Genomic DNA, 19769 nt, shown 5'->3' with positions numbered 1-19769 from the left:
TACTCCCAAAACAACATGAATCCTCACAAAAGTGCATGTAAATTTTTTTTCCCTCTTATCCCCCGAGGATCTCTACACACCTTTTTCTTCGGAACCTCATCATCAATGGAGAGTCTTTTCATAGGTGACTTTATAACAGACGTAGAAGCTGAGTGAGCTCCATCACTTTGTAAAACAGGCATATCAAGAACTTGAGCCTCCGAGGACGCACGCGAATGTGACGATGGGATCCACTGCACATCGTCCTCCGATGATCTCGGTGACTGAATAACAATGGAAGGAGATCTTGGCGGTGGATTTGTAGGCTCTGGGGATGATGGAGGTGATGGTGAGCAAAGACCTTCGGTATCGGGTGGTGGCGATGCGGGCGACTCAACTTCAAGCTGTGGTGTTACAGCAAGAGGTTGAGTATCCGGCATCGGAGATGTGGGGGAATGTGCTCCAGGCAGGGATGGAGACGTCAACGGTTGCGAGGTCGGCTGCGGTGCTGGTGATGTGGGGGGTTGCACCGCAAGCAGGGATGGTGATGTCGCCGGCGGAGTTGTAGGGCGTGGTGGTGATGGTTGAGTTGTGGATGGCCTGCTCAGGCGAGATATGGGCGGTGGTGGTGTTGAACGCCCCGATGCTGCTGATGCTGTGGACGGTAGAGATGATGTCTCCTCGTCGTAAGACCGCCCCATCCGCGAAATGGGGATAAGTGGAGGCGGTGGAGAATGTGATGACGATCTCCGCGTTAAATCAAGTGCCTCCACCCGTCCAATCTGTGGAATGGGGATAAGCGGAGGCGGTGGAGAATGTGATGGCAATCTCCGCGCTAAATCAAGCGCCTCCGCCTCATTAAACAGCGCCGAAACGAGGTCGTCAAATGACATATCACTCGGTGAATCATCCTCTGCATACCCCCAGTAGTATGGAGCTAAACAGAAGTTAACTTCGTTCCGCGATCCATTCCACACCTCAGCCATAGGCCTACACGTGGAGCACCTATGCGCTGGCTGATCAACAGTAATTAGAGGTCCATCACACAGATCGCAAACAAAGCGTGGAATACGTAGGCGGGACGAATAAATTGAGTGCCTAGTTTCCACATGCGAAAGTTCAATGTATTGAAGACGAATCCGACACCATCTGCAAATGGACACTGTGGCCCTCGATGTCGACCGCGTATCCAATGCGTGGTAAATGGTTGCCTGAACGCAATGGAATGATGCCATGGTGGATGTATGATGTGTTTTCTTACACAGCGTATATATAAGACTGTCCCACGTGACATTATTCGATATCTAAGGATGAAGCTATTGGAGGAACTCTCAACCCAATGAGCTCACAGGGCCGATGGTCTGAGGAGGCGTAAACCTTGAGGTCGGTCCCCCACCAGCTTCAAGATTTCATGCTGGCGACCCCAATCGGCTGGGGCATTGACGCACGAAGGAGAAGTCAGAGACCTTCGATTAAGATTAGCAATCAACCCTCATAAAAATTGATGACCGGCTGTGCGATTGACGCAAGCAAGCGGAGACAGACGGGTGATAAAGATTAATGAGCGACCCTCGTACGATCGGTTGGGGCATTGACGCACGAAGGAGAAGTCAGAGACCTTCAATTAAGATTAGCAATCAACCCTCATAAAAATTGATGACCGGCTGTGCGATTGACGCAAGCAAGCGGAGACAGACGGGTGATAAAGATTAATGAGCGACCCTCGTACGATCGGTTGGGGCATTGACGCACGAAGGAGAAGTCAGAGACCTTCAATTAAGATTAGCAATCGACCCTCATAAAAATTGATGACCGGCTGTGCGATTGACGCAAGCAAGCGGAGACAGACGGGTGATAAAGATTAATGAGTGACCCTCGTACGATCGGTTGGGGCATTGACGCACGAAGGAGAAGTCAGAGACCTTCAATTAAGATTAGCAATCGACCCTCATAAAAATTGATGACCGGCTGTGCGATTGACGCAAGCAAGCGGAGACAGACGGGTGATAAAGATTAATGAGTGACCCTCGAACGATCGGTTGGGGCATTGACGCACGAAGGAGAAGTCAGAGACCTTCAATTAAGATTAGCAATCGGCCCTCATAAAAATTGATGACCGGCTGTGCGATTGACGTAAATGCCTAGAGGTCGAAAAACAATTCACTCCACCCACCCCGATGGGATGGGGGAAATTCAGTATATAAAGGCATAGCAGAGCTCTCACAACCATACTCACAGCAAGAACGCCTTACGGTACCACAGAAAGTAGCAGCAGAACCAGCATCAGCAGAAAGAAGCCAGGAGAAGGAAGAAGTTCCCGATAATTTCCAACACCAGCAGTTGCCCTCACAATCCTCAACGATAGCGTGAGTAAAATCATATCATTAGTTTTTAAATGTATAAAAATTCAAGTCCTATGAGGATTTAGCTAGAAAAACTGCTAAAATGCTCATTTATTCTATCTACTTCAGATGGACGCTTTGAAGATCAAGTTGCTTACGCAGCAGGAGGAGGCAAAATTCTTGAAAAAGGAGGAGCTTAAGGAGGGTCTGGCATATGAGGTGGAGAAACTTTCTCCCACTATTACAAAATATGGGAGCAGCATAATAGCGGAGATAAATTTTGAAAATGCAAAGAGGAAAATATTCCTCCCCAAGCATTTCATCCTCACTCTTGACGAAATCGAGGCCTTTAATGCCGACGCATGGGGCGTTGGGCTAAAAATATCCAGAAAGGATAATTCAGTTGTTTTATTGTAAAAAATTAAAATAATACATGTCTTCGCTTATAAATGACCATACTGAATAATCTTGTTTCATTTAAAATAACCCTCAAATACACGTTAGGTTACTTATGTATAAAGCCTAATTCTCATATATAGAATTTCATTTCCACTGGAAAAACCAACCAGACGATAATGGAAGAGATGGTGCTATGCCCGGTATGCTACGTCTATTACCACCCAAGGTACAGAGCCGGCCATGAGATGTCGGAAGTTCATCACCGCCATGCAATCAGACAAGTTGGAAGAGGAGCTGACGCTTCTTCTTCAATTGTAGAGATTGAATCAGCGGTTAAAGGACGGCTTAAAACCTTTTGGGTGAGTGCAGGTGGGGAGCATACAGACCTGGTAATTTTTTTAAACAGCAAAAAGGATTTACTTTTAGAGAAAATTAGAATTTATCTCAAAGATACAGCATTAAAAATAAACATACTGGTGAAAGCTAAATTTCATAATGATAAGAATGAAGAAAGAGTTGAAACACAGGATAGATGGTTTAAAACAAAAAATGTTAAAGTTTTTGAAGCAGATGATGTGAATGAAATTTTAGAAATACTATTTGCGAAATTGTTGAAAGAAAAATCAGAAAGCTCATCTAAGGGATCAGGTTGGTCACTAAGTGAAATAATCGGCCTCGAATTACGGATAAATAGATACATCCCGCTAAGAGGGTCATCTTTCATTGACCTTCCTGCTAAAATTAAACTCACCCACTCAGTTATCAACGTAAAGAATGAGGATGCCTTCTGCTTCAAGTACGCCATATGGGGGAAGAAAATAAAGTGTCATCCCGAACGCCTTTCAAAATATAATAATATAGAGTTTTATCAAGGATACAATTGGGATTGCATTAATCATCCAGTAGAATTATCAAAAATTTCAAAGTTTGAGCATGAAAATTCAATTTCAATAAATGTTTTCGGTCTTGATGAAAAAAATAATGTATATCCAATTAAAGTTGTTGATCAGGAGTTAGATGACCACCGCGATCTTCTCTACCTTGTTAAGAAGGACAAGACGCATTTCTGCTGGATCAAAAATTTTGGTAGATTGATTCGATCACAAATGTCAAAACATAAAAATGCGTTACACGTATGCAAACGCTGTTTTAAACCTTGCTATTCGAGTGATACTCTCAGAGAACATAATATTGATTGCTGTAGAAATTCTCCAACAAAAATAATAGTTCCAACTGCTGATGACAACATCTTGAAATTCAAAAACTTCTCACATTCCGTCAGAATTCCCTATGTTGTATACGCTGATTTTGAATGCATCCTTAGTAAACATTTGAGTTGCTCTCCCAATGATGAGCATTCATATACAAATAAGCAGCACCAGCATGAAGTCATGTCCTTCTGCATGCTTATGGTATCAGATACTGGAGAAGTATTCGAACCATTTCTTTACCGAGGTAAAGGTGCGGTAGATATTTTTCTTGAAAAGCTGAAGCAAATGGCTCTCTTTGCACAAAATAAGTATAAAAATATAATACCTATTGATACTTTGACCGAGAGTGAGAATGTTGCTTTCATTTCAGCACAAATATGTCATATATGTCAAAATGAGCTCGGTTCGGATAGAGTGAAAGATCATGATCATTTAACGGGTAAATTTCGTGGGGCGGCTCATAAGAGTTGTAACGTGAATTTCCAAGTGCCTGACTACCTACCTGTTTTCATTCATAATCTTTCAAATTATGATGCTCATTTGATTGTCCCACATCTCGGCTGTGATGAGATGAAAATATCATGCATCCCTAATAATGAAGAGAAGTACATTTCGTTTGGAAAAAATGTAGATAAGACTTTTTCATATCGTTTCATTGATAGCTTTAGGTTTTTAGGGACATCCCTATCTAAATTGGTTAGCTCGATCCCAAAAGATAAATTTACGAGATTATCCAAGAATTTTGGTGATAAAAGTGATCTCGTGATGCGTAAAGGTATCTTCCCATATGAGTATGTGGATTCGTGGGAAAAGCTTGGTGAGGATAGATTACCTAATATTGATGAGTTTTACAGCACCCTTACCCAGGAAACTATTAGTTCAGATGACTATGAATTTGCTCAGGCGGTTTGGAACGAATTCCAGTGTAAATCTCTGGGGGGATATTCTGACCTATATTTGCTAACAGACGTCTTGTTATTAGCAGATGTATTTGAAAATTTTAGAGACGTATGTTTATCTACATATGAGTTAGATCCTGGTTGGTATTATACCGCACCAGGACTGTCTTTTGATGCGATGTTGAAGCACACAGGGGTGGTACTTCATCTTTTAACAGATTATGATATGATACTTATGATGGAGAAGGGAATTCGTGGTGGTATAAGCCAGTGTGTTAAAAGGTACTCCGAAGCTAATAATAAACATATGAAGGAATTCAACCCTAGTTTAGATTCCAGATATATTGCATACGTAGATGCTAACAATTTATATGGTTGGGCGTTGTCAGAACCTCTCCCAAAGTCCAACTTTCAATGGATAGACCATGTAGATGTCATGAATGTTCCAGACAATTCCAACAAGGGATATATTCTAGAGGTGGATTTGGAATATCCTAGCGAACTGCATGACTTGCACTCTGATTTGCCCTTCTGTCCTGAGAAGAAAATTCCACCAACTGGGAAACATCAAAAGTTAATGACTACGCTTGATCATAAAGAGCGATATGTGATTCACTATAGAGGACTGAAGCAAGCGCTTTCTTTTGGTCTGAAGCTTAAAAAGATACATCGGGTCATTGAATTTGAACAATCGCCTTGGATGAAGACCTATATTGATATTAATTCACAAAAACGCAAATTGGCCAACAATGACTTTGATAGAGATTTTTACAAATTAATGAACAATGCCGTTTTTGGAAAAACAATGGAAAATGTTAGAAAAAGGATTGACCTTGAACTTGTTTGCAATCCCAAAAGACTTGATAAAGTGATATCTAGTTCACTCTTCATTGATCGCACAATTTATTCAGAGAATTTAGTCGCGATTCATAAAAGGAAAAATTTTGTTAAAATGTATAAACCGTTGTATATAGGACAGGCTGTTCTGGATCTTTCAAAAACACTTATGTACCAATTTTTTTACGAAAATCTTAAACCGAAGTATGGGAATAACGTACATCTCATGTACATGGATACAGATAGTTATATTGTTGAAGTAATGTCTGATGATTTTTATACCGATTTGGTCAAAGACTTATCTTCCTATGATACTTCCAATTATCCTAGAGATCATCCATGCTATTCAGCGAACAACGCTAAAGTCATTGGTAAGATGAAGGATGAATGTGGAGGAAAGATAATGACTCATTTTGTAGGACTGAGAAGTAAATTATATTCCTACCGTGTTCAAGGTGATGTGGAAGGAAAGCGTGCCAAAGGTATTAAGAAGAATGTAATCGATAAATCCTTAACATTTGATGACTATGTCACATGTTTGAAAGAAAAAATTCAATTATATAGGAAAATGACACTAATAAGGTCGCAGAAACATCAAATACACACCGTTGAAATAAATAAAACTGCTTTGTGTGCAAACGATGATAAGAGATTCGTCTGTGAGGATGGAATAAACACCCTCCCTTGGGGTCATTATAAAGTAGACCGCAAAAGATCATATGGAGAGGCCTTTCCAGATTCTTGATAGGCAGCAAGATTTTTTGTCTTTATCGCTGCTGAAATACTCGATGCTTGTTTTCTTCGCAACACGCAAAAAAATATGACCTTGTGAAGTTGCTATAAATACTGAACTCTCCTCAGCGGGATACTCATTTACAATCATGAACAGCAACCGCTTGGATGGTGTTGGAAACCTACCAATGGATGGTGAGTTGGCTGATGAGAGAGCTAAAGCGAAGGTCTTCGAAAAATTCTTGATGGAATTTTTTTGTGGGAAAAATCATGCGGATATCCCACCATTATTGGATGAAAAGAAAATTTCAGAGGAAATGGCGAGATTTAGATTCAAAAGAAATATCGAATGTGGGAAATGCGAGTGTAAGCTGAATAATCCCCCTATTTTTAAAAAACCGGATAAAGAAGAAGATATTTATAAATTCGTACAGTATAAAACAAAGCGTGCAAGCTCAGAAGTCGCTGAAAATGAGACAAAATGTCCTTTGAAACATTCACTTTCATCTACCCCTATGAGCAGCAAAAATACGAGTAAGGCAGCAAACCCTTCATTCGAAGAGATTTTTAGCAAAGTGGATTCCACAATTAAGAAATTCTTGAAGTATCCTTGCATTTCAAAACTAACTGACGTTGAGATTGCCCATCTTCCTCCATCGCTGGTGTTAAAAATAGCTCCAAGTCAAATGACGCGATTAATGGAAAGACGGGGTATAAGGGATTGGAGATATGAAAAATGTACCGAACATTATAACAAGGGAAGAACGCAAATAGATGGTCCACCACCTTTGCGAATGGATTGCTTAACTTGTCGGTTGAAATATCTATAGAAGATTCGCAGGCGTCTTTTTTTATTTTTTCGCTCACCTTTTTTCATAATTTAAAAAACGCATTACAAATTGAAATGGTCACTCGTTATAAAGCTCATTTCTTAAAAAGACTCTGAAATGTGCAGAATGATGAAATTGCTCATTTTCTTAAATTTATTTTTCTTCTCACTAGGGAAAAATCACACACTTAATAATACAGCATGCGTAGTGAGTTACCTTAGCGAATATGGTTATCTTAACTTGAATACAACAGAAATAAGTCAAGTAAGGCTCGAATCAGTTAAGGATGCTATAAAAAATTTTCAAGAGTATAACAACCTCAGCATAGATGGGGAGCTTAATGAGGAAACAATGAACTTGATAAACAAACCGCGCTGTGGTGTACCAGATGATATAAGTTACTCACTCTTTTACTATAAGTGGAATAAATCTGTATTAAAATGGTGTTACGCTTTCGCAAATGCCAAACTTCATGAACTGACAAGGGCAGCTTTCGATGCTTGGAGTCGAAATACAAATCTAATCTTCATGCATGATTTAGACAATCCAGACATAGTAATTATGAATACTCGTCTTACACATAAAAATTTTAAAAAGGGAGGATTATGTCCTGCCTCTTTTAACGGGAGAGGAGGCGCTATTGCTCATGCAGATTATCCTAAAAGTGATGGTCGAACCGTTGAAATTCACATCGATATGGATGAAAATTTCTATTATGAATTAAATAATAGAACTGGTTACGATGAAATTAATTTGTACAAAGTTTTGGTACATGAAATCGGTCATGCTTTAGGCATATCTCATTCTCTTAATCAGAATGCTATCATGTATGCACAATACATGAATGGATATAAATTAGATCTCGATGAGGATGATGTGTTAGCTATTCAAAGTTTATACGGAGTTCGAAAAAAAAATGAAGAAATTGAGGAGGATGAGAGCGTAGAAAATGCGGATGAAATCACACCGACAGAAGCTGTACAGCCAGCTATAAAAAAACCGTCACTATGCGACGTTGAAATGGATCTTAATACTTTTCTAATAGCAAACCGAATGATGTACATTTTTTACGAGAAATGGGTTTGGTTACTAGATTTGGAAGACCCAAATCGAGGTCTTCAAGGTCCCATTTCCATCAAAGACTGGTTGACGTTTCTTCCGAACAGTTTTAGTAAAATAGATGCTATATATCAGAGACCTTCTGGTGAGATAGTTATATTCGTAGACGGTGTTGTCTATATGATAAGATTTCCCAGCATCGAATTAGTGGATGGATATCCTAAACGAATAATAGATATAGGATACCCTCAACATACAGTGATTCAAGCCGTTGTAAACACTTACTCGGGACGAACTTATGTCTTTTTTAGTGATAATTTTGTGATTGAGTTAAATGAATGTGAATTCAGACCAATGAGCATTTCTGGATTGTCCAGGGTGTTCCCACAATTACCTCCAGGTCTTACTTCAGCTTTTCGGTACACAAATGGGCTCTTATATTTCTTCCGAGGTCGGAACTATTTTGAATTCAACGAGTTCAACAATACCTTAACTAAAGCTGGTATGAATTCTATATCATTATTTGGAGTCCACTGTCGCAAGAAGTCAGTCTTCCCAGAATTAATAGCAAATTTGAAAAGTATTATACACAAATTAGAGGGGAATAACTCAATGGAGAGCTTCTGAAATGATATTATTAAAAGTAAAGAGAAATTTGTAGATGGGGTGTGAAAAAATACTTAAAAACAGATTGTTTCTACTGCTTTCCATTCTAAGCCAATGAGATGTTGAAGTGGAAACATCCTTTCACTTGCATTTTAGCCGGACCCTCCGGTTCTGGGAAAACGAGTTTCGTGTTAAAATTAGTCAATTCGAAATTAATCGATGTTGAGATAAAAAAAATTATTTGGTGTTGTAATCGTTACAGCAGACCTAAAGATAAAGAGTTAAACACGCTCAAGAATACCACTGTAATGTTTCGAAATGATATCCCAAATTTTGAAATAGGAAGCAAGAATAAGATGCCCACTCTGTATGTAATAGATGATTTAATGTATGACTGTTACAATAAAAGAATTTCCGAAGTATTCACGCGAGGTTCACATCATTTAGGTATTTCAGTCATTCTTATAACGCAGAATGTTTTCTACCAGAGCCCACAAGCACGTACTATTTCACTTAACGTGAAGTACTTAGTGGTATTTAAGAACCCTCGCGATCAATCACAATTCTCACACCTTGCTAGACAAGTTTATCCCAAAAAACCGGATGAGCTCTTAAGAATATTTAATGAAGTGACATGCAGACCATTCACTTACTTACTCCTCGACCTTCATCAGAAAACGAACGATCTCCTTCGATTTAGAACGGAAATTTTCGACGAATGCAAAGCGATAGTATTTGTACCCACAAATACTGCGGAATATGAAGAGGTTGAAACGTAACAAACATCTTTTCGTACTCTTAAAGACTGCTGAACCTAAGTTACGAAAGGCAATAATTAGTAAGCTGAGTGACGATCAAATAAAAGCCTTGGGTGATTGTTGTAGCCTAATTTTAAGTGGAAAATATAGGATTAAAAAGTCGCTAGAACAGAAATTGGGAAAGCACAAGAACTTACTCAGAAAGTTGAGTTGTAAAAAAATCACTGTTAGCAAGAAACGAAACTTAATACAACAGAAAGGTGGTTTCTTATCCTTATTAGTAAGTTCCGTGCTAGGTGGTCTAATAAGTAAGTTAGCCGGTTTAGCATAATGAGTCTGAAAAAGATGATTCTCATTGAACCGTCCTCGTTAAAGAAAGAGCGATTAACAACTAACATCACAAATCTAGATGATCGTATGCGTAAGATTCTATCAAGTGATATGGATGACACTAAAAAGTGGCATCATTATCGTCGGGAATTGGATTCTTATTTAAACGCAGTGAGTGAACGAGGTGGGCCCATTTCATATTCTTTCTTAGAAGATTCAGCTGCTAATGTCAATGAAGAAAAACAATTGAAAACAAGAAGTAGGAGTTTAAAAAGGAAAAAAATAACCTCCAACAGTGGTAGAAAAATTTTGCGAGCTAATCGCAAAATCGGAGAACAATGGGAAAAAACGTTGGAAAGAGCGGGAAATATGGAGGACTTGTTGGAAAATCTAGAGAGAGAGATAAGCTCCGCGGAGGTGAAGTCAGAAGACTCATCTCCCGAAAGAGAAATAAAAGTTCTGTTCCAATCACCTCGAAGAAAACGAGCAAAAAAACCGAAAAAAATATTCTCTCCGTCTTAAGTTTAACTCCACAAAGCAAAAGTCGTTCGAAGAAAAAAAAAGTTAACAAAAATGATGATGGGAATTTGAGTAAAACTGATATTAATAATCTCTTGAGTTCAACCTATTTTGATCCTGGAAATCCCGCCAGTTATTCAACGGTCGGTAGACTTTGGGAGGGTATAGGGAAAAAAATCCCGCGAAGCTATGTGAAAAAGTGGTTGGAAGCTCAGGATTCGTACACTTTACACAGACCTGTGCGAAAGAAATTTCAGAGGAATAGATACACAGTGTCTTATATTGACGATACCTGGCAATGCGATCTGAATGATGTTCAGAATTTGAAAAAACATAACTCCGGATATAAATATCTTCTCACTGTGGTGGATATATTCTCGAAGTATGCCTGGGTAAAGCCCATCAAAAGTAAGTCGGCCGATGATGTTATTCGAGCTTTTAGAAATATCTTTAAAGATGGTCGAAAGCCTTTGAAAGTTCAGAGCGATAAGGGAAAAGAATTCAATAACGAAAAATTTAGGAAATTCCTTACTTCTCGGGGAATTACATTCTACACTACCAACAATCCTGACGTAAAAGCCGCCGTAGTGGAAAGATTCAACCGAACGTTAAAAAGTATTATGTATCGATACTTCACTAAATCAAATTCACGTTCCTATCTGACCGCATTACCAAAACTCGTAAATGCTTACAATCAGCGCTATCACTCCAGTATTGGTATAGCTCCTTCTAAAGTGAGTGATAAAAACGCATTCCAAGTAGCGCTTCGTTTAACGTCACGTGATAAAAAAAGGAAACCTCGTTTCTCTGTTGGAGACTTTGTTCGTATATCTAAAGAAAGATCGCCTTTCACAAAGGGTTATACTCAGAATTTCTCCAAGGAAATTTTCACAGTGGTTAAAATAAATGAAAATTTAATTGTTCCTACATATCAATTAAATGATTTAAATGGTAAACGTATAAAAGGTGAATTCTACGGTTCAGAGCTGACAAAGACGGAAGTTAGCGAGAATAAAGAATATGAAATAGAAAAGATTTTAAAGAGTAGGGGCACTGGGAAGAAGCTTGAATACTTGGTTAAATGGGTGGGGTATGGTGATGATTTCAACAGTTGGATCGCAGCATCTCAAGTAAACAAGTTAAAATAATGGAGCAAGGAGAATTCTACGTGACCCTCATGAGTGATAGCTCGGGTTCTAATTTGAACACGATAGCCAAATTTCGATCAAAACTACAAAAGCGAGTGGAAGTTGCCGGTAAATGGGTAGTGGGACTTGTGGAAGTTATTCTACCAGACTTTGAATCACCACCGAGAAATTGTCAGTATGATGGAGAATATATTGAGATAGAGATTGTGAAGGGGGTAACTTATAAGTTGCTCGATCATCATACATACATTCTTGATAAAATGCTCATTGATATGAGAAAATCTTTAAGCAATGACTTACATCGCACTGAATTTGATATAATTGTGGAGAAATTCTTTAATTCGTTGAATGCGGATAAAAAAGCATCCCTCAGCAAGGCAGATATCACATCCAGTAAAGGTTGTGAACATATAGCAATAATTGTTACGGCTACTAACCACATTGTACGGTTGGCTTGTGCTCGTTACACCCTGATTGAACTATTGAATACGCTCTATGAAAACACCCCAAAGAAGTTTCAGAGAGGTTTTCATAATCTCTTAACAAATGCAATGCATATTAATAAACAGATAAGACGGAAAAGATCTGCGGTAAATGAAAATGATGAACTTCAGCAAGTATTTGTTTACACGGACTTGGTAGACCCTCAAATTGTCGGAGACAAGTTAATTTCATGCATAAGGATAGTAAATATTGGTTCGGGAAACCATCAACTATTCAATCCGCCATACTACATTCCACTCTCCAAGAGAGAATTCGATACCGTGAGTATTGAACTAAGAGATAAGATGGGTGAGCTTTTCCCATTCACATCCAGCGTGAATCCTGCAACCTTAGTACTACACTTTGTTAGGCATTCATAAATATATACAAAAGATAATACACGCCTCATTCATAGACGTGATGTCGAGGGATGTGGATCGATATATGAGATATTTTTCTCAGACTGGTGGTGATTTAGGCCCAGTGTATCGCGCGAGTATATATAGACAGAGAGGCAGGGGATTGGGAAGTTTTTTCAGCGGTCTTTGGAAATTTGTCAGACCTTTAGTTTTTAGCGGTGCCAGAGCTGTTGGAAAAGAGGCTAAGGAGGCTGGGTTAAAAGCTCTATCGGACATTAACAGCGGTAAATCACTCAAAGAAATCTTACAAACACGTTCTGGAGAAGCTGTTCGTAACTTGAAAACAAAATTAGAGAGTAAAATTGGGGAAATGAGCGGATCAGGTTTGAAACGGGCGAAAATTCGTAAAGTTGCGATTAAAAAGAAAAAAAACCACACTGGCTCTAGAAAACAAAGTAAGAAGTCTAAGCAGATTGGAGGGGGTCTACGAAAACACAAAAAAAATCCAGGCAAAAAGAGGCAATCACGTAAGGGACGTGATATATTTGGATAAATACTTGAATAATTTCATATAATTGCTTAATAGACGATCAGTCGTCGAAGAGTTATCATCATGTCAGAGTACATTCCATCGTGTTTGCAAATGTTCCAACGCCCGCCTATACAAACGAGCATTATTGGTAATAGAATTATAGAATACAAGCCCGTTTCCTCTCTAGATGGTGCTAAGGAGTTGAGATTTTCGATTAAGGACAACGGTGATCTATACAAGGATCTTAGTGGAATTGTCTTAAATGTCAGAGTAAAGTTATGTAAATCGGACGGTTCAGATTATAAGTCAAGCGATGCGGACCAACCCGGTGTTGTCAATAATCTCCTCCACTCCATGTTTTCTCAATGCAACGTATTCTTTAACGGGGACAGAATGACATCTTCTGAAAATTACAATTATGCCGCATACTTTGAAAATTTGCTGAATTATGGTAACGATGCCGCACGTACACACCTTGAGTGTGATGGGTGGTGTTTAGATACCGGTGATAATTTGAATGAGCAAGGAGAGCATAATAAGGGATTCTTAGCTAGAAAGAAATGGTTTGCAAACAGTAATGAGAGAGAATTAGAAGGAAAGCTACACGTTGATCTATTCAATCTCCCACACTACCTCGTAAATGGTGTCTCAATTGACATAGTGCTCAAGTTGGCCGAACCTGAGTTTTACATTAAAGAAGGTGAAAGCGGATCATCAATTCTAAAGATAACCCAAGCCACTCTCAAAGTACCCCATTTTGACATTAGTCCTTCAATTCTTCTATCACATAATCGACTTATGCAGAAGGGTGAGGTCGCTTTCTATCCATACAAGAACGTTGAGGTTAAAACGTTTTCTGTCTCTGCAGGGAATTCGGAAATAACCTGTGATAATCTCATACTAGGTAAACTCCCAATCACATTAATGGTAGCATTAGTAGATGACGATGCGTTTCATGGTAGAAGGTCTAAAAACCCGTTCAGCTTGAATCATTACAGCATGACCAAATGCGGTCTGTACGTCAATGGTACTCCTCACGAAGTTGAAATGTCTTACGATGGCTCGAGCAATCATGCCGTACAGCCCTTTAGGCAACTGTATTCAGCTTTAGGTGTGCATCATAACGACTGGGGAAATCAAGTAACTTTACACATGTTCACCCATGGGAGCTCTGTATTTGTTTGGAATTTAACTCCAGACAAAAGTGGAAACGATGATCATATATCCAAACCGGAGACGGGCAATATACGATTAGTGATGACATTCAAGGATGCTTTACCCAATGCTGTCACAGCAATTGTGTATGCCGAATATGAAGCAGCTCTCGCCATTGATTTTAATAGAGTTGCTATGGTACAGAAAGTCTAAGTAATGAATAAGCATGCAAACAGAAGACATCGAGCGATCCCTTTCAAAAGACTCTCGCACGAGAGCGTCTTTTCGCGGAGTTTTTCCTTCAGATAAACTTCCCAGTAATCCTAATTATGGAACTTATGTGATAAATTTTGATCCCTCTGGTAGCCCAGGAACTCACTGGGTTGCAGTTAATGTCCCTAAGTCAAGAAAGAAGGCCGAGTATTTTGACTCTTATGGATTCCCTCCTTTCGTTCAAGATATAATTACCTTTCTTCAACCTTTCACTGTGAAATTTAACCGTACTCGTTTACAAAATTATGAATCAGATCTTTGTGGTGAATACTGCTGTCTGTATGCTCTCTTCAAGTCCACCAAAGGGTCCCTATCTCAGTTCACCTCCCTTTTCCCGAATCCTGAATTAAACGACTGTGAAGTTGTTCGCCTCTTCTCTGAAGAGTTTGGATCAGTTAGGAGACGACGTAAGTGTCATCCACGCTCGCAAAAGTGTTGTGCTCTGATAGAAAAAAAATCCATGAGCAAAAGAGCCATTCGCGCTCGCAAAAGTGCAAAAAAAACAAAATCCGCATTTAAGTGACATACTTCCTTAGACGTGGTCAGTTACGATGCAGGAGTCGTACGGGAAACGTCGGAGATCATCATCATCAGAATCTGAGGAAGAAGACGTGGAAGTTGATACATCAATTCTCGACACACCCATCACCATCGGCAAAGGCAAATCAGTTGAAATTGGTTGGCTCATAGACTCTTCACTCTATCTCTCCGGACCTTGTGTGGTGATTTCATCGTTGGGGAAGACTGTGAAATTAAAGTGGGATGACTGGACAAAACTAGAAATCGAACAACCTGCAATAACAGACTACTTCAAAGGTGCAGCGAAACCTGCGTATGTGAAATCATTAATCCGATTTCCCAAATTCTTTGGTAAACCTCACATTACTGTGGGGGAAGAAGAACGTGTACCATTAAACGCCTCTGATTGGGAGACGTTTACACACTCATTTGAACAGATTAATGCAATCTTAGGTTACCTTGAAAATCGAAGAGGTAGAGTGCTTCACAATCTGAGTAGGATCTTGCAAGCCTTGGAAGATTTCAACCTCGATGAGGTGTGTATCACCTTTGGTGAGAATCCATTCAGCAAGTTAAGAATACCATTCCCAAAGGATGTATCACACTGAACAGTGCCCCAGTAGAGGCAAGGAAATAAAGGCGGCGGTCTTGGATTTCCAAGCGCTCGTTGATGGGGGAAACAATTTTATCGTTCGCGAACTTGCTATCGAGGATCTCGAATATGACCGACGAAAGTCGTGGGTATTCCAGATGCCTTCCGATAAGCAGTTGGACGACGACAATGTGAGAAATGAATGGCTGGTGAGATCTTACCATGGAATTCCCATTGATGCGGGAACAGTATCATACGAGGAATTTCCCAGAATTCTGAAGGAACAAATCAGGTCGTACGACTTCTTATTCGCAAAGGGTGTGGAAAAGTGTCAATTCCTTTCATACGCGTGCGATCGTACGGTGTTTGAATTGGAAAAATATTTTAACGTTCCCTCTCTAAAGAAACTTGAATCATCGGGAGTTGAGTGCTCTTTATTGACTCATAGGAAGGATGATTTCGCATGTGCTGTGAAAAACTGCTCCAAGTTGAAAAAGTGGCTTCTTTCGAATGTGTCAAAGAACAAAATATTGGCGGTGATGGAGACTGTGACAATGAAGTGAAACATATACATTTATCAGTGATGTGATTTCCTTTACCTCAAAGAAATGGTGATGGACCTACTATGTGGAAAAAAAGATTTTTTCATTTATATGATTTCTGTCTTATTTTTCATTATGATAATGTTTTATGGGGATTAATTACTTATGTGAATCTGGTGTTTTTATTGATGTACAATGTAATGATAAAAAAATATAATTATTTTATTTCGTCATATGTGTTTCTTTTTTAAAAAATAACTTCCCCACCTCACCCTCACGAATGCGCAATCCACCACACTTTCAAACAGCTAATCACTAAGCTTGTAGCAAAAGCGGGGAAATCCCAGCATCCCCAATCAACTTCCCCTCCCTATTGTCTCACTAATAAGTGTATATATACGTGGTCCCCGAGATTATTAGCTCATTCAACGTTGACATTAGCTCAAGAACTGTTGCTAAGATGCTAAGAGCTTCTGCAGCCGCTCACTCACTCGAAGCTAACATGACCTCCAGAAATGTTGCTGAGCTGCGAGGTTATCCTGTAGCCACCCTGGGGAATACTGACCTCCGGGTGGAGAGGCAGTCAGATCCTGATACTTACATTATACACATCCCTCATCGAGGTAAAGATTTTGTGCTCACGTTGTATTTTGAGGAAGAGCACATCTGCGTATTCCGATACGAGAAGAGGAAATTTACTTATATCGGAGAGAATGCGATATTCTCAGGTTTCAAGAATGAGAGTGGTGTAGTGGAGAGATTTAATATAACTCATCAGGATGATATCACCGATCCGGAAAAGCGGCGCCTTGCGGAAAAGCAGCACCCAATCATCTGGTGTGATGTGTACGAAAGCATCCGGCCTCGATGCTACGCTAAAGGACTTAAATGTGTTTCCACTGACGGTCCTAAACCTGTGTGTTATACTGACCATCAACGATCAAAAGTGAATTATATTACCGTTGAGGCTAAGAAAGGTAGCCGTCTGCGTTGTATTAAGTTTATACTTCAACTTGAGGACGATATGGATGTATATTGAATAAAGAAAACTTAGTCATTAAAAAAAAATTGTTGTTCTGATTTCTCCTTGAAAAAAAAAGAACAGGGTATTGTTTTTTCATTCGTTTAATCACCTCAACCACCACGAGGTTCCACTATAGGTCACGTGAGCACTAACAACCAATCAAAACGCTGGGATATCCATACATTTCAAAAAAAGTGCGCGAAAAAATACCTCCTAAACCAAGCGCACCCTCTTATTCATTTGTTTCATCACCTCAACCACCACGAGGCGCCACTATAGGTCACGTGACCACAAACAACCAATCAAAACGCTCGGATTTCGTTAAATCGATATATCAAATCGAAAAATTCAAGATGGCGGAGAATCCAAGATGGCGACTGTCCCAGTATCCTCATTTTTACACTACTGATATATATTCACTAAAAGCAGACTGGAGCAGATATGGATTTTTTGATAGCTGTGAACAGGAAATTATTAGTAAGTCTTGGGGGTTTATCCTTGCTTACCATCCTTGAATGGGGTGTTGGATGTTGATGAAGGTACATGTTGGTCGCCAAAAGAAATCAATTAATATTTCTGTGAAAGTATTTTAACTTAATTGGGCTAACATTTGACCTTCATTGAAATAGAACTTATGCACTGATTTACTTGAATGGATGAAGCCAACATTTTAATGAGTGATTCTTAAGGCATGTTTCCCTGAGCTCTGTGCCTCATGCATGCATTGGTAACCTCAGGCGATGTAAAACTTCTATCGAATCGTATAGAAACTAGGTCCCTGTGACGTCACGTGGAATGGCACCACATGACCGCCAATGTGGCCTTTTTCAAATGAGGATAAAAATAACCATAAGCATTTGTCTGAACTGGGATTTCTAAAAACAAATAATTTGTATAACACGAATGCAGTAATGGTGGGTAATGAATCACAATCAAAGCCTTTCATTTTCTTTGATGAAGGGAACTACCATATGCTGAACATAAAATTATTAGGAGGACCAGGGGTTTGTCCTTCTTAACCATCCTTGAATGGGATTTTGGATATTGACAATACAGGCTGGTTGCCAAAGGAATTAATTTATATTTATGTGAAAGTGTTTTAACTTAGTAGGGCAAACATTTGACCTTCATTGAAATAGAACTTACGCACTGATTTACTTGAATGGATGAAGCCAACATTTTTGTGCTCTGCACACCAATGCTCACAACAGTTCTTGTCCTTCAACTATTGCCATCATCAGTCCATTATGTCTAAGAATATAGATGAGGTGGTTATTCCAATCTCCTAAAGTTTTCATCAGGTTAAATGAGAAGGCAGAGTAACTATTGGGCTATGTATTGTTGGCGGATGAAGTTGTTTGGCCTTCCCTTAAGGGCAGGCGCACAGTAGCGCGACAGTGGCCCACGACCAGTTTAAGCATTGCAACAAATGGAGCGACGTGCACTAGGCCAAGTCCATTTTGTTGGTCGGACCCGAGTCGTCCGACCAAAATGTTTGAATTTGGTTGTCCCCAACTCAGCGGTCATTGTGGCCAGAAATTACACTCATTCTTATGGCGCGCCGCACACTGACTCCGACTTCACTCCGACCCGACCATACAAACTGATTGCTATCGTGGTCGTGCTCTGGTCGGAAGGTGTGCGACAGAGGTCTGTCGTGGTCGTGTTAGTGCACACCTGGTCTAAGAGGTAAGAATAGCTAATCAGGTATTTTTTTATTCCTACAGACACGCAGTAATTCATGTTTCGGTTGTGATTGGTTTTGTTTCTTGTGCAAATTGGTGAAAATGTGTATTGAGTGAGTGCTAATTCTCTTTCTATTAGAGTGGCATGGGAACATACATGTCCTCTTCAGTTAAAGTGGATAAGAATAGTGATGACAAAGAAGAATGCGATTGCACTGATGGGGTACAAAATGACCTGATGCCACATGCTTCTGCTGATCTGATAATGCACTGTAATCCTAAGATTTGTTTCACACAGTACCCTGATGCACTCTCATATCTGTTGACCTGCTTAGATTAATGTTTTTCTTCTCTATGAGTAAAAACGAACAAAACTTTGTTTAAATCCACCAATTTATTTAAGCGGTACTACTTGTTTCGGCACAGCAGCGTCATCCTCATGGTACAAAGGTTACAAGCAATCAAACATCCTTATACATCATGTGGTATCTATGGGGGAGGAAGAAGGTGGTTGGGAAATCTGAAGTAGGTGATTGGGTGGGTGGTGAGAGTTGGAGAGTGGCTTGATTAATACAAAGTAATGTAAGGTTGTCCGTTAAAGAATTATTAAATTTGAGCCTGTAACTATAGAGTTTTTCTTCTCTTTTACATCCTTGAAAGCCTACCCAATGAAACAAATTCAGGACTGCATTGCCCATCACCCTGTCCACCTGTGCAGGCAATATTTTCTTTGTCAGGCCATCAACTCCCAGGAAGTGGCCAACTTATTTGTCCCATCTTCCTTTTATGGGTTTCAGAAGGCCCGTTTTTTTTCTTCCATTCTCCATATCACTCTCTCATTACTTTCTCAGTTCATGTGATTTATCGTCGTAATTCTTGTGAAGACGTTTGAGATAAGTAAAGAGTAATATTATTAAATTATTATCTAATTAGTATAAAGTATATTAAAGGCATGT

General features: G+C 39.5%; 1 protein-coding gene across 1 annotated transcript in view; it reads left to right on the top strand.

The window, feature by feature from the left end:
* The window catches only part of LOC124172323, a 59198-nt gene that overhangs the window by 25964 nt on the left and 13465 nt on the right, over positions 1-19769 (top strand). The window lies entirely within an intron of this gene.

Source organism: Ischnura elegans (genome assembly GCF_921293095.1).
Source record: "Ischnura elegans chromosome 13 unlocalized genomic scaffold, ioIscEleg1.1 SUPER_13_unloc_1, whole genome shotgun sequence".
Taxonomy (NCBI): domain Eukaryota; kingdom Metazoa; phylum Arthropoda; class Insecta; order Odonata; family Coenagrionidae; genus Ischnura; species Ischnura elegans.
Note: the sequence above shows the minus strand (reverse complement) of the source record. Positions and strands in the feature narration are given on the sequence as shown.